Here is a 16,759-nt window from a genome sequence, read left to right on the forward strand (position 1 = left end):
ACAAAGTAGACCCTTCTTGACTTTTTCAAGTATGGAAATTTCGATGCCTGACTTTAAAAAGACCCTGTACTCAATACAGGTATGTTGTGTGTGTATGTCTTGATGATCCATACAATAGAGCCATGTATATTCTGTATTTTTCTGGAAGTATAGCAATACACCTAACTTCTGGTCTTAGTTTCAGAATTTTAGAGGATTTTTTTGTTTGTTTTTGCTTTTTTAAGCACCAAAGAGACTACACAGACTGCAAGTTCCCTCCTAATATTTCACTGAGGGATGTGTGAATGTACCCTCCACTTGAAAAGCAGACCTTAAAAACACTGTCAGTTTGGTTTGCATGTACACTCAAGTCTTCTCACTCATTAAAGCAAGGAAATCAGAAATGTGAAGACAAGCAGCGTTGTTTGTTTGTTTTCCGCATTATTCATTTTTCCCACCCATGCAGTCAGTCTTTCTTTGCTGATTTTATACACAGTTTTACCTTTAGGATATTTTCTTATATCTAGTGTATAGAAATCCTTACATCTAGTAGATAGAAAGACACCATGGAATAGGATTCTAAGATAAGCCTAGCTTGGAGACCATTTTGTAGCACTCTCACAAGTCTTGTTGTGCAATGGCTGGAAATAGTTTAATCTTTTGTTAAAATCTAGATAATAACAAATTTTGCTGAATGATTACTTATTGCAGAAAGAAAAATTACACAATGAGGCAAGCTTGCCTTTTTCCTACCCTTAGTTATAGGACAAATGCTTCCCTGCACTGACACTCTACAGAACAGAAATTACAGATATTTCTTTTTTTAAGGCCTGTTGTACTTCAACTCAGTTTTAACTTCTAAAGGCCTGAATCCACCTCATTGACAAAAATCAGTTGAAGATGGTTGAATGTTGTTTTAGTGGCAACTATTTTCAACTTTTGTTGAACCCACCCAAGGCTATGAAGTAAATGAGCCTAGACAGAACACAGCAGATGTCACGGAATGAGTGGTGGCGGGGGTGAGTGACAAAATGCACTTCACTCATATGAAAGAAATAATAATAGGATTTATTAATACGGACAATGAATTCACAAGATTCTATGGCAAGGTCGCTTATTATTCACTCCATGGAGGCACAAGATAACACACAATTATCTTGGGACACCCTCCCGTTGGGCCACAAGGTTCAGATTGGACCCCCTTGCTTTCCAGGCTCCTTCTGAGAGGAGTCTGGGTGCGGCTGGATCCAATCCTAGCCCCAGACTTGGTCAACGGTTTATGACTAGGGGTTCTTGTGCACAGTTACAAACTAAAGTTAATGACAGAGAGGGCGCTATGTTCACTTACCACAAATCTGTTGTGGGAAGGGGGGTCTCTCAACCTCAAGGAGTAACCTTGAGAGGCGTCCCTGCTCCAGGGGAGATCCTGCTGTGCAGGCCGCAGCTGTGCCAGGAGAGCTCAAGGGGCTCTCGGGCTGTCAGCATATTTATAGGATAAGAGGATTGACTTATAGTCATTCTTTCATTTCAGAGGCCCATTAGCTAGTATATTAGCCTTATCTCCCCATCGGGATGCAGCCTTCAGGAATGTTGAGTCTGAGTGGGAGAAGAAATCAGGATGGTGGCGCCTATCAGGATTAAATAAATCGATAGTGATGAGCAACTGAACAGGGCTGCATGTAAGGCACAGGTCAGGCTGAGCTGGGAAAGGAGCATATCCATCACACTCCCATGGGACCTCATCTGATCTTTCTGTGAGAACAGGTTTATTTTGCTGAAGGCACCACTTAGATTCTTCAAAATACAGGACCGTAATTCAATGTTGTAACAGAACGTGTAAGAAGCCCTCTAGGCAGCCTTTGGGAAGGGATAGGCTAATGGATAAGGTGTTTCCCCAAATTCTGACAGATGGACACAAAAAACAATTTAATAAAAAGCAGTTGAAGAGTTTCATCCAAAGATGACAGCCAGTGAAACTTTCCGTGCTGTGATGGGTAGGGCAAAAGTTATTCCGTACTGTAGTTTCACCATCTTCTCCACTGGGTGGATCTCTGGGATCTGGTTTGCTGTCAGCCTAAGCGATGGAATTTTGAGCCTGGTGAAGGCAAAGACTTTCAGCATGGAGTGTTAAAGTGTTCAGAATGTCTGGATTTTAACAGAGTTAAATAATGCTAAAAATAACAATGTAAAATATTTTTTTCACTCGGAAAAAGTGAAAGTGGGCCCTTTGCCAAGCTAAGCACTGTTTATATCCTGAGATATTACTGTAACATTTCTCCAGCCAGACAGAAATGTTGTTTTCTGACCCAGATCCTACAACATGCTTTGTAAACTTGGGGGGAGAGGGAATACGGGGAGGGAGGACTTTTATTTATTTAATTTTTTGAAGACTGATCTTTCCTAAAATAACTTTGTTAAAAAATAGTATTAAACTAAACCTTGGCTAAAACTTTGAACCTTGGGAAATACAGAATTCATTTCAAGCTCACTGAAAAGGAGAAACTTAACAGCTAAATTCTGATAAACATTATATGAAAGATGAGATTTATGTGGATTGTGCCAAATACAGTTTGTGGTGCTGGTCTCTGAATCCTAAGAAGGATACAGAGGATTTAGAAAAAATGCCCAGGGAAGAGCAGTTACCCATATTTAAAGGGATAGTACAGTTATTTCATAGAGACAGGAAAAAAAGGAGTGATTTGGAGAGAAAGCTGACTTGAGTCTGCAAAATAATGATATTAGCATGTAAGGTGAATGAAAATCATCAAATCCTGCAGTGCTAAAAAAGGAAGGCATTTGTTGAAACTCATAGAAGATCAGTTGGATTTTTTTCTAGATAGTAAACTAGAATTCTCCACAACCATACAGCCAGCATCAGAAAGTTAGAAAGAGGTTTAAACAAACTGGTATTCAACAGTTCCAAAAAGAAACTAAAAAAAAAAAAAAAAAAGACAGGCGTATACCCTCTGATGGTCACAGCCTGATTGCCATCCATAGCAACCTGGAACTGTTCTGTGCAGTGCTGGTCTTTGCTAGAGTATCCCAGATCATGAGGGTCACTAAATTATTCTTAATGGGAAAACATGCATTCAAATTGCTTTGTAAGCTCCAGAACTTTCTCACATTCCAAATATTTTTCCATTCCAGCTGTGCCTCAGCCTGCAGGAAAATCTCAGCCAAAGTCGCCTGAATGTCTGAAGGATCCTTTCTGCTCTGTGGGAAAGAAGCATGTGTCACTAGAAAATCTTCTTCTCTAATCATAAAGAATCATACCGTAGCAGACAGTGATGCAGCGTTTTTTAAGGTAACTAAAATTAAGCTTTGAGTTGGATTATGTTTTTGCTCTTATAGAGATTTATGTAAAATAAAAATATAAAAAGTATATAAAAATAAAATGTATATAAAACACATGCATTGAAATTAGTAAAATACTGTCAATGGGTCATAAAATGTGCATGTGGATATCTGAATGATATCTGAAGCAGGAATTAATCAGAAGTCTCTGAAATACCAGATGCTTGGGCTAGTGTCTTAGCCCACATTCAGAAGTATATTAGAAATGGGAGTATTTTATCAATCACTTTTACAAGTACCAATTCCTTTTACAAGGGGGCCTGTTTTGGCATTATTTGGATCTCATTGGGAGAATTTAGTACAGCACAGTTTTGTGCTCATATGGCATATATCATCTTTTCAAAAAAAATAAACACAGATATTTTCCAAGATAAATAGATTAACTTTTGATGTGCTATTTTTGGAAAAGATATCCATTGAATATATCCCCAGATAATTTTTATTTTTTGCTTTGGTTTTCAGTTAACCACAGGATTTTAGTACTTTGGAAAAGTACTAGAAAGTACAGAAGATAATATTTTTCTGCCAGTTTTTGGCCTTGAAAGCCTACTGCAATTGAATGCTGCCCACAGTAAAAGCTCCCATTTGACAGTATGATAATGCAATTTGTAGTGTGTAGCAGCCTCAGATTACTATCATTACATATATATGTATATATTACATATATATACATGTACACATTATATGTGTATTGTGTATATTAACTCATATAATCTATATATACATTATACACATATACATTATATGCATATGTATTTTTATACATACATATATATACACACACACACATATATACACATATATATGTATTTAGGGACTATGACACCAGAATCATAGAATCAATATGGTTGGAAAAGACCTTCAAGATCCTCGAGTCCAACCATAAAGGAATATGAAGGAGAAGAAGGTGTTGAGGAGCAGTCAGCATGGATTCACCAAGGGGAAGTCATGTCTGAGGAACCTCATAGCCTTCTATGATGGGGTGACAGGCTGGCTGGATGAGGGGAGAGCCGTGGATGTTGTCTACCTTGACTTCAGCAAGGGTTTTGACACCGTCTCCCATAACATCCTCATACGGAAGCTCCGGGAGAGTGGACTAGACGAGTGCACGGTGCGGTGGATCGAGGGCTGGCTGGATGGCAGAGCTCAGAGGGTGCTGATAAATGGGGCCGAGTCCAGTTGGAGGCCTGTGGCCAGTGGTGTCCTCCAGGGGCCAGTACTGGGCCCGTTCTGTTCAACCTGTTCATCAATGACCTGGACAAGGGCACAGAGAGCGCCCTGAGCAAGTTTGCAGATGACACCAAGCTGGGTGGAGTGGCCAACACTCCGGAGGGCTGTGCTGCCATCCAGAGGGACCTGGACAGGCTGGTGAGTTAGGCAGAGAGGAACCTCATGAGGTTCAATAAGGACAAGTGCAGGGTCCTGCACCTGGGCAGGAATAACCCCAGGCATCAGTACAGATTAGGGGTCAACCTGCTGGAAAGCACCTCCACGGAGAGGGACCTGGGAGTCCTGGTTGACACCAAGTTACCCATGAGCCAGCAGTGTGCCCTCGTGGCCAAGAAGGCCGATGGGATCCTGGCTGCATCAGGAGGAGTGTTGCCAGCAGGTCAAAGGAGGTGATTCTGCCCCTCTCCTCAGCTCTGGTGAGGCCGCACCTGGAGTATTGGGGGCAGTTCTGGGCTCCCCAGTATAAGAGGGACGTGGAGCTTCTTGAGAGGGTCCAGCGGAGAGCGACTAAGATGATTAAGGGAAAGGAACATCTCTCGTATGAGGGAAGACTGAGTGAGCTGGGCCTGTTTTCTCTGGAGAAGACTCAGAGGGGATCTGATTAATGTGTATAAGTTCAGGAAGGGAGAATGCAGGGAGGAAGGGGACAGGCTGTTTTCTTTGGTGGCCAGCGATAGGACAAGGGGTAATGGGCATAAGCTGAAACACAGGAGGTTCCATCTCCAGGTGAGGAGGAACTTCTTTACTGTGAAGGTGACAGAGCAGTAGAACAGGCTGCCCAGGGAGGCTGTGGAGTCTCCTTTCCTGGAGGTCTTCAAAACCTGCCTGGATGCCACCCTGTGCCAAATGTTCTAGGTGTGCCTGCTTGAGCAGGAAGGTTGGACTAGATGATCTCTAGAGGTCCCTTGCAATCTTGAATATTCTGTGATTCTGTGAGTGACTGTTCCTGTTGAGGAACTAGTGACCAAGCATACAGAAAAGACTGATATCTGATATCATCTAGTGTCTCATTTTTCACTGATCAGGTCTGCTTTCAGGCCTCCCAGGTTCTTGAGCTTCTTAGTGGACACTGTTGGAGTGAAATACTTCCTACAACAGAAGAAGTAGAGGAAGATAGTGTTAGGTATCTCTTAAGCAAACTGAATCCACACAAGTCCGTAAGACTGGATGAGGTGCAGCCAGATGTGTTGAAGAAGCTTCCTAATGACATTGTGAGGCTGTTCTCAATCATTTTTGAAAGGAAGTGTCAATAAAGGCAGTGGTCAGTGGCTGGAAAAGAAGACTAACATCATGACCGTCTTCAAAAAGGGCAAGAGAAAAGATGTAGGGCACTATAAGACAGGCAGTTTCTTCTCAGTCCCCACACAGATTAGGAAGCAAATCTCTCCTGAAGCATGTCAGAAGTGTAGAGCACATAAGGATAAGAACATGGCCAGGAGTAACCACCATAAATTAAAAGCACAGTTTTAATACATTACACCCAAAGTCAAAATACAAAGCAAACAAAAAAAGTATGTTTCTATGGAAAGGCACTAAAATAAGTAGTAACTGATACAAAAAGCCATTTTAGAGTCTTCTGATAACAAAAATAATAAAAAAAAAATCATAGTAACATTGGTTGAACATGATCTTTGGAAGTCATCTTTCTACTTTTCTGAAGTGAATGCCAATGAAAAATGGAACATATTTTGAAACTGTCAAAAAGAATTTAGAAATAAAATGAGTGCTCTTTTTCTACATGTTCAGCTTTTCTGTCAAGCTAGAGGTATAGATATGTAGCTGAAATGAAATCTTAACTGAAATTGATTATTTCCTGAGCATTGTAGGGAGCTTAAGGGTACTGAGAGTAAAAGAGTACTGTTTAAGCCCTAGCAGTTACACAAAGCATATACCAGGGTCCATAAGAAAAACTATGCCAGTGCATCAGAAGTCATACAACAATACATAATGTGACAGAACTGATTTTAAAAAATCTGCACAAATGCCTATTCCTTTGTATACATAACTGCTGAGATTATGGATACAAACCAGGAATTTGATTATACAAGTGGTCAGTTAGCTAAATAATCCATTTACACAAGCACATATAGAAGTTCCTCTGTGATAACAGTACTCTGCAAATTACATGTGTGACTGTAAAACATATTTCAGTGATAGAGAACATGGAGCTAATCTGTTTGAGTAAAAACTCATTGACTCAAACTTCAGATAATTATAATTATTATTCTTTCTCAATAAAAGCATTTGGAAACTTGTCAGAAAAACAGTGCGACAGCAGGGCTCAAGTCTTAGGAGGATGATGTTAGTACTCTGGGAGCTTTGTGTGGGAGGTTTAACATTTGTTCTGCTTTCCTCTTTTCTCTCAGGAATAAAAAATTCAAATATTGGGCTGGTGCCATGGGAACTAGAACAGTATTTGCTTCTCTGAAAGACCTGTTTCCAGTGTTAACCTGCTGCCAATTACTCTTCTAACACTCAGTTCTTATTTGTAGACCGCATATAAAACATAATACAGAGTGACACTTTCAAAACTGAACATCAAGTTACGTCAGGTTTTCACATTCAGCTAAATCACTGAACCTTAGGAGACTACAATCTAGCTGTAAGTAGAATAAAAGATTTCTTGTGACTGATAGCTTACTGCACAAGAAAAGAATGAGTCAGCAATAGCTAAACTAAAATTGTTGCACAGAAATCTAGATTTCATTATCTATATCAAAAGTCATTCTTCTGTCAAGAAACTAGCTCTGAACAGGCTTTCTCATACACACAAATAGAAATCAGAAACATAGTTGGTAAATGCTGTTAATGCTTTGTTTGTAGAAACAAGATGACATGAGCAACTTTAACTTGGAAACAAACAATGCAGCAACAACAACAACAAAAAGCAATATTCCTGCCTTTCTCTGAGGAGCATATTAAAGGGTAGCTGAACCTGCAGAGTTCAGGTTGCTCCTGCTTTGTGCTCTCCTGACAGATGGAAAGCTGCTGCTCTTCCATGTCCCCAGGTGCAGCCAGTAGTCTGAGTACGTATTCCCAATAAACACACATGCACAGTGTTGCAGGTGACAGGTGACTGCACAGATCAGGACAGATCCTGGTGTCTTCCAGTATCCTATCATGTTACACACATGCACATACAAAATAGTTGGCCCTCTGCAACGAAGAGTGTTCAGCAGCTGTTCCCCAGACTCTGATCCACTCCATTGCTTGTCCCTGGACTTTTAGACTCCTCAGCCTCATGGCCTCTCTCCAGTCACCTGCACTCAAACTTTTCCTCCTACTCACCAGATGGTCTGGCTTGAGTTTTGCTAGTAATCACACACATAGGCTCAGCACACCCACACCAAAGATTGCTGGGGAATTCAATAAGAATTCAATAAGAAATCGGGACAGATTAAGGCTCAATCAGAGAAGTGAAATTACATGAGTGAACAGCCACCTGTTTACCACCAGCTGAGCTCTTTTATCCCTTTTTCCTCCTGTTTTCCTACACTTGGTCCTTCCCAGTACACATTTATCCTTCCCTTTCCTCAACATTGGTCCTTCCTCTGAACATTGCCCTTAAAAATAAATTTTACCCAATCCCCAAATTATCATCTCTCTGTACCGTTGGGGCAATAATCTCCTTCAGTCTGCAAGACATTCATTCTGAAGGAGAGTTCCTCTCCTTTACTCATCTTAGAGGCTTTCACACAAGAAAGAATGGTCTAATCACTGCTCTGAGGTGGTCTTAGGGAGTAGCTGATTAAGGATGTGCTGTTTTCTGTGATGAGGTTCCTAGGATTTCTCCACCCATAATTGTTCCTCCAAACCTCTCTGGTTCTTTATATGTACTGTGATTACACGTTAGTCTGATGGAGTATTTTTAAGCCTTAATCTCTTAGCCACTAAACTCAAAAAAGTAACGAAGGAGCAAAGTGCAATAAAACACTAGTATTGGAAAAGCTTCTAGTAGATGGAGGTGCTCTTAAATCTAGATTCTTTCTGTCCCAGGTCCAACATCTACCCAAGGGATCCATCCAGGAGAGAAGCTACCCACAGGGTAGGTCTGAATTTCTTTCAAGAGACAAGATTGAGACAGGTACATCTACACATAGCTCAGACAAAGACTTTTGATCTGAGCTTCAATGGTGCTCCTCTATGGGCAGACAGTATGTGTGGAGGCCCTAGGTGAGTCTGCTCAGAGCCATTAAATCTACTGATGCACTCAGGTTTCTGAACACCCGTATGAAAAATAGGATAATATAATATCAAATGTGTATCTTATGATCATTCAGGCTCAGCAGTTTGAAAAAAAAAAACACTTGGATGTGGGATTGCCTGCAAACTTGCTTTGCAGCAGTTAGAATAGTCCATATTCCAAATACTTTAACTCTTGACTAATATAAAACCTTCTCTACATGCTTGATTGGATTGTGGAACCTTCCGAATGGAAGCAATAGACTTTATAACTGAGAGATGATCCGGGTTTCATTATTCAGGAGATGCCTGCAGTATTTCCTTTTTCTTTCTTTTGTTAGCTTTTTTATTTTCTTCTACAGTTTTAGTCACTGTTGTTTAACTTGAATTCAATACTTGTAACAGCATAATTCTTTTGTCTATATGGTATATGGATGTGCTGTTACCTTCACAGTATTATCCACATCTGTTAAATACAAGACAGGAATACTTAGAAGCATTTACTGCATGTAAGTTGAACATAAGCTGAATTTTATAAAATTCGTGCCAGTGACATTCCAGATTTTCACCAGCAAAATCAATACACTGCCGATGGCCAAGGTCTGTCTCTTCTTTAGCCCATTCATTTTATATCCTGGTATGTAAGCCCATGCCCGAATCAGTTTTGAGCATCGTGCCTCATGGTAGTGGGCCTAGCCTCCCAATCTGCACCCTTACTGCCACTGTCATATGCCATTTGGCTTCTCCTTCAACCTGCTAATGTGATCAGGCCCCACACTCTGCACTTTCTGGTTTCTGTGACTGTCTTCATTAAAACATGCATTTCTGGAGAGTATACTCTCCAGAAAACACTGGCCACTCTGCTTGCATGATAAGCTTTACAATGAGGGCACCTTGATCAAACGGGCTTCTTCTGAGCACCGTATAGTGGAGGGCAGTTTTATTTCATGCTGAAATGATTCTTGTTATTAATAATTAATAATTCATGACTGCCTGTCAAGAACCTGTGTGAATGGGTCTTTACAATCCTTCCCCTGCCCAAAGAATCTTCATGGAATCACAGACTCGGCAAAGAGTTTAGATTGGAGAGAACCTCTGAATGGCATCCAGTCCAACATCTTGCTCAAAGCAGGGACAAGCTAGATTACTTTGCTTATGGTGTGTCCAGTTAAGTTCTGACTGCCACCAAGGAACTCCATGTGTATTATATCTGTACATGTGTATTGTACATTGTATTTCATGTGTACTGTATGTGTATGTGTTGCCTGTATTCATGTTACATGCTCAGGAAGAAAATCAGAAGCAGCAGTCTGTGTTCACCTCCCTGAAGGAAAAATCTTTTATTTTTTTCATTCTTATATTTTTTCCCTATACTAAAACTTGTCCTGACTTCAGTATGACAGCAGAAGTAAGGAGCAGAAGTATTGAAATTAATTAAGGATTATGAAATTAATTACCCTCTTTATTGAAAATAGTGAGCATATTCAAGAGCATCCATCTTGAGGATTTCCATATGACTTGCAAAAGATTATAAGTAGACTTGTGCTCACATTGCTTTAGAATATACCCTGCTAGTGAATTTAGAAAAAGCATCTATTTTTACTGTTATGATTTATCTTCAAAATTCAGTTGATGCAAACATATCACAACACTGAGAAGAGACAGAATGCTCAGAAGCTCTGCCAGAACCTCAGCTACATGATATTGCTTCTGTGTTTCCACAGGAGGAGATAATCTATAAAAATCGCTTTTTCTCTAGTCCAGTTCTGTCACTGAATTTTTTGAATGAAATGACTCTGGATTTTTCTGGACATAAAGATCTGTGACCAGAATTGTATTCAAAATGCATAGTTACATGTATATATATAAACATATGTGTGATATATTTATCTTATTCACCTTAACTATAAATTAGGAAATAAAGCTGCTGCATAGGCACTGTTGCCATATTTGGTGCAGCTGCAAAAGCAGTGTTTATGCAAAGGAGCGACTGGTTACATTCTCATTTTGGGAAGTAGGTTCATACACCCATAACATTCATAAGAAGGAAATGTGAGATGTTAGTCCTAGTGAAAAAAACCCTGTGCTAAAAACTCTGCTTATCTGCGTGCAAGCACCTCTCACGCACTGCCTTGCTACTGCACCTCAGTCTGAGCTAGGGTAGGATGGCTGCTGATAGCAGAACTCCCATCTGCTGTAATGTATTTGATTTCTTAGTGATCTTTCCTCTTTTTGCCATAAACTGTACACTCAGATAATGAGCTTAAGATGTAGCAATGCGACCAGCCAAATTCAACTCATTTATAATAAACAAAAAGTTTTAGTCTGGAACAATTTGTAATTCTGATTAAAACGAAGTGGAAGTTGTACTAAGGTTGGAAAGATAACCATATCTGAAGATAACTAACAATGTTCTTAAACATTTGACCCCAGCCAGGGGATGCTTCTATTCTCTGTGCAGATAGAAACATTCCTGAGAGTGATACTGCTTTTATTCAGACAAGCTCTGATATTATCAGTAAGTACAGCAGGCCAGATTTGTTAAAAAACAATCACTTAGCTGAAATTAATACTCTGCAGAAATACAGCCGTTTTACCTGAGGTTTTTCACTGACACAATGATTGCAATCAAGATGTGGGTGAGAGACCTGCAAAACTGTTATGGGTTGGGATGACTCAGGTTCAAGCCTGTTTTCGGGGCTTACATTAGACACAAAGACTCCAGACATAAAAACATCTGTGGCAGTGGACTGGAGAAGAAGAAAAGGCCAAGACCTGTCTATCTGCTTTGTCTCTGACAGGTCGTGTGCTGCCACCTTATCTTATCTTATGCTGTCATTGAGATTGGGTAGTATGACAAAGGGACTGGGCTACTATCATGGAGAAAAAGGAGCTACCGGAAGCAGCAATGTTTGGGAAACTGCTCCCATTCCATCAGGAAGCATCAGGAAGGTGGACAGTATAGGCTTAAGTTCACTATCCTAGCTGTGCCTTTCTGTTTCATACAGAAAATACCTAAAAAAACTTTTCTGTGTTTCCTCAGTCTTAAAGTGTTTCTTTAAGAACACTTTAAGAGAAGAGACTTTAAGTCCAGAGACTTTAAGAAGTCTCTGGATCACAGCCCCTTATTCTTGTAGGGCTTGCAACCTCCCTGATATCTGCAGGAATGGCAACATGATGGGAAGAGAGCAGTCAAAAAATTTGGAAGTTTTAGGGGATACAGGCCAATAGGTGATGACACGCAGCTGCCTCCATTATTCACTAAGAAATAAAAACTAGTTGGGGATGTGATAATCAGTGTCAGCTGTGCCTGCAACAGCCACAAGATTGTGCAATTTAAGATCCTGACAGGAATGATGAAGGGGCAGAATATGGACCCTGGACTTCAAGACAGCAAACTTCACCTTATTCAGAGAACCAGTAGGTGGGATCCCATGTGAGGTGTCTCTGAAGGTCAAAGGAACTCATCAAATCTGGCAGATTTTTAGAACAGCATTCTCCAGGAGGAAGAATAGTCAAAACTTATACTAGGAAGACAAGTAGGATATATCAGGAGACCTGCTTGGATAAGGTGGATAAGGGGTAACTCATGATGGAGCTCCAACACAGACAAAAAAAGAAAATCATATACAGGAGGTGGAAACAGGAACAAACCACAAAGGAGGAAATTAGAAGCATTGCCCAGATATGCAACTATTGTCTCAGGAAAGCCAAAGCTGAGCTGGAATTGAGGCTTACGAGGACAACAAGAGCATTTGTACCACTACATTAGTGTGGAAAAATAATTTTAAAAAAAGAACAAGATAAATCTGAGATCAGTACTGAATGGTTGAATGGGGAGGGTGATTTAGACACAGAGAGTATGGAGGTGCTCAATGTCTTCTTTGCTTAAATGTTCACTAACAGAGTGAAAGGGTTTAGGAGAACTACCCCCAGTGCGTAAGGATCAAATCAGATATTGCTTGAGAGAATTTGACCAATACAAGCACATAGGATCACACAGTAGCATCCAACAGTGTTGAGGCAACTAGTTAATCTGCTTGTAAGGCTACTATCATTTTTAAAAAGTCATGGAGATCAAGGGAGAATTCCAACAACTAGAGGAGGGCAAAAAATGGATAAATCTTCAAAAAAAAAAAAAAAAAAATGCCAAAAGAACAATCCAGGCAACTGATCAGCCACATTTCAGACTCTGGATTGTTCAGCCTCAGTGGAGACCCTAGGAAATCCATACAGCTAATCTTGAAACACCTTTCAGAGTATATGAAGGAGAACAAGGTGACTGGCAACAATCAGCACAGATTTAACCAGGACATATCAAGACCAACCAAAGCGATAGCCTTCTGTGGTAGAATAAATAGATCTCTGTGATAGAATAAACAGATTTATGGAAGAGGGAAAAGCAGTGATGTAATTTGCCTTGACTTTACCAAAGTTTTCAACACTCTCCTACAATAATCTTGTTTTCAAACTAAGATGTTACAGTTTGTGATGGCTATATTTAAGAGAAATGCTCCCAAATGTTACATGCATTCCAATCACTCTGGCCATACTGGTGAGCTCTCTTTTCTTCCCCAAAAGTGCTGACAGAACTACGAGTCTGTAGGGAGCCTCTGTCTACATCTGAAGTGAGAAAAGAGAAAGTGCTACATTCTCCTGGGTAGCAAGATATCAGGTGTAAGGCCACAAGTTTTACACCAGGTTAAAGTTAACAAAATGTTAAAATTGGAATGAAAATTTTAAAATTGTACCTTTCAAATGCATATGCCCCTTATCTCAAAAATATTGCTGAAACTGTAGTTCCCAGCAGAGAGATTGCTTCTAAGGACTCACTGGCATAACCATATTAATACTAATTAAGATATTTAACTTTATTATCCAACCTTGTTTAACCTTTTTGAGAAAAATGTTGTAGTACATTTTGTTATTGGCATGGTATTTATGTGCATTTATGATTTTACATTCTCATTGCAAAGCAGTGCCTGAGAAAAACAGTCTCTTTATGAAAAATACGACCTTCCACCCCCTCACAAATTTTTTTGTGCTGAAACTAACTGTTCATGTAGGAATTCATATGCACTCATGTAAATTGTCTAATATTATGTGATATTTTCCAAGAATATGAGGCTTATATCATTGTGCTGTCTCTTTGTCCATTTTCCCAATTTTTCCTTTCACTTCACACCTTTCTTTCATCCTCTGTTTCGCTTCCCTTTGTCAATGAATTGTGTTTACCTTAGGCCATTTCATTCAAGCTTGATGGAGTAGACATTTTCAAAGCTGTTGTGAGAACAGGATGAAAGAATTCTAAACTCATGGCCACAATGAAAGCATTTCAGAAAAACTGAAAGCATTAAAGCTTTGCAGCCCTTAAGCATTCCAAGATGCAAAGATCATCCAGGCAAACTCCATGTGTGTATTGGCACCCTCGTGTGTCAGCACCCTTGTAGTACAGAACCAAGTTAAGCACAGGCAATCATCTCTTCTGTAAAATGACCTTGGAAAGTCCAAGTTGAAGCACTGTGGTAGTACATGTGCAGCAATATCAAAATAAAAGCACAAGAACATAAGATAATTCAGATTAAAACAGACCTAAGAAAGCCATGTAGTCTAGCCTTCAGCTCAAAGCAGCTACAGTTATGAGATGAGACCAGATGCTGGGAAAAAAAAACGTTAATGACTTCCACCACTCACGATGAGTTAATGACTTCCATCACTTTCCCCTCTTTTTACATAGGACCTTTTTGTGGTGGATATTGTTAGATTATGTGATTAAAGACTCATCTGCATGAAGACAAGTTCAGTGGAATGATTACAGTCAGAGGAACTCCAATAAGCTAGGTAGAAGGAGCAGAGCACCCTGACCCATCTACTCCCAGGAGTCAGGGGAGAGATGTCTAAGTGGCAGCATCTGGAGAAGGAGACACAGAGGACCATTCATCTGGAGTGTTAGACCAGAACATATGCGTGCTTTGTGGGGGCATATGTCAGTGTGTAATTGCTAGCAAACATGGAGCTGACTTAACTGGTTGAGAGGATATGGAGTTTGGGAGCCAAGCAATGGAGTAGCCACAATTGTGGGCTGGATACTGCAGAGAACAGAGTTGCTTGTGAGCTGGCTACTGGAGAGATCAGAAAGGCCAAGCCAGCTCTTCGAGAGGCTGTGAGGTTTGGGGTTCTAGCCCATTTACTAGAGACATCTACTTGCATGTGCATGTCTCCATGTCTGAGGCACCTGGGAGACCAAGAGGTCAAGGATCCAGTCACTGGATGGGCTGTTTTAAGGCCAGTTACTTTCATCCCAATCTATCACTTGGGGTAAGAGGATGAGGCCATTGGTGATGCTTGTGTGTGTGAGTGCTGTGCTTTCTCCATTTTAATCCATGTGGCCAGACATGTATATATCTGTATTATATATGTGCATATGTATGTGTATGGCTGTTGGAAATACCTGCTCCATCTTGATACTGACTGGGCCTAATAAAGTGCAGATACAGCAGCCTCATCTCTGTCAGTCTTTAGGTACTAGTAGCATACCAGTGATGTAGGTATTAGTTTTATTAAACCCCTGGAATAGCGAAAAGGTGATTTTTTTTTTTTTTTTTTTGTTCAGTTACTTGAAGGGATAAACAGTTTTCTGGATTTCATGGCTCTAGACAGAGGTGACAAATTGCTAAAGCTTATTTAAATAGTTACAGATTAATGAGAAGAATCAGTAATGGCTAATCGCATTTTTCTCCAATCGAGTGTCATCAAGTGGACATTTGAAAGAGCAGCTGTGCTTTTTTATAACATTTTGGACATGTTTTCGGCTATCACTAACAGATAAAGTTGTGATTCAATAGCATAGGCTTTTTGGAGTTTGTGTCATGGCTCTGCTAGAGTCAACCGCTCCCTGCGGTGAGCCTGGAGCCAGGAGTGACTGCAGCACAGGCAGTGACCTCGCTGGCCAAGGCATGGTCGCACATCTCCTGCGTTGGGTAAGTTGAGCCGAGTGCAGTGAGCAGAGCCCATCGACAGCTCCAGGCAACCTAAAGCAATCGCTCACATCCAGGCGGTCTAGTCAGAAGCAAACAGGTCAAATGAGTCTCTCCTGGAGACGAGCTAATTCAAAGATTCAGTTGAACTAGCCTAGTTCAGGCTAGTTCAGTCCTTCAGACAAGGACATCTACAATGCAGCTGTTGTTTATAGTACAGGTCCCACAGGGAATGAAGCCCTGAGACTGCACTTAAATAGAGTTTCTGGGGAAAAAAGCCTGAGGATGTGAATGGAAGTCTCTGGTGAAGCTGCCAAGGGCAGTAAATGTCCATTGGTACAGCTAACCATCTGCTACCTTTTTTCTTCAATTTGAAAGTTGCTAACTTACCAAAAAAAAAATTTTAGAAAAGAACTTGTCAGTATTGACTTCTCCCCCATGTGCATATTTTCAGAGGCTGCTTTTAGCAACAGATTGGTCTTAACATTTACACGGGAAATTTAGAGGTGAGCAGACCATAATCACCTGTCTTTGTCTAGATATATTCATGTTATTGTGAGCAAAAGTCTTTTATTGGAGAGGTAAATGCAGTAGACTGTACATTTACTTACAAATTTTACACAAATGAACTTTAGCAGAAAGAGTTTTGAAAAACAGTCTACTGTTTTTTTTTTTTTTTTTTACTGTAATGGCATGGACAATATGTACATTTACTTACAAATTTTACACAAATGAACTTTAGCAGAAAGAGTTTTGAAAAACATATTGTCCATGCCATTACATTTCTTGTTACTGATCCATCTCGCTCTCTTTTTTTCTTTATATAATTATTCATATCATTCTGGCTGACTAAGTGTGAGCCATTATCACTATCAGAAGTCATAAAATAAAAGCATAGATCATTGCTTGTTCTTTAATCACTTAAATATCATATACTTCTACATAGGGCTGCAGTTATCTTGTAAGTCTTTCATATATTTAGTCTGATTCCTCACCATTCTGGGTTTTTGTTGTTACATAAAAGGAATGAGCAAATT

Source organism: Nothoprocta perdicaria, unplaced genomic scaffold (assembly GCF_003342845.1).
Source record: "Nothoprocta perdicaria isolate Ctin4 unplaced genomic scaffold, notPer1 scaffold_422, whole genome shotgun sequence".
Classification (NCBI taxonomy): domain Eukaryota; kingdom Metazoa; phylum Chordata; class Aves; order Tinamiformes; family Tinamidae; genus Nothoprocta; species Nothoprocta perdicaria.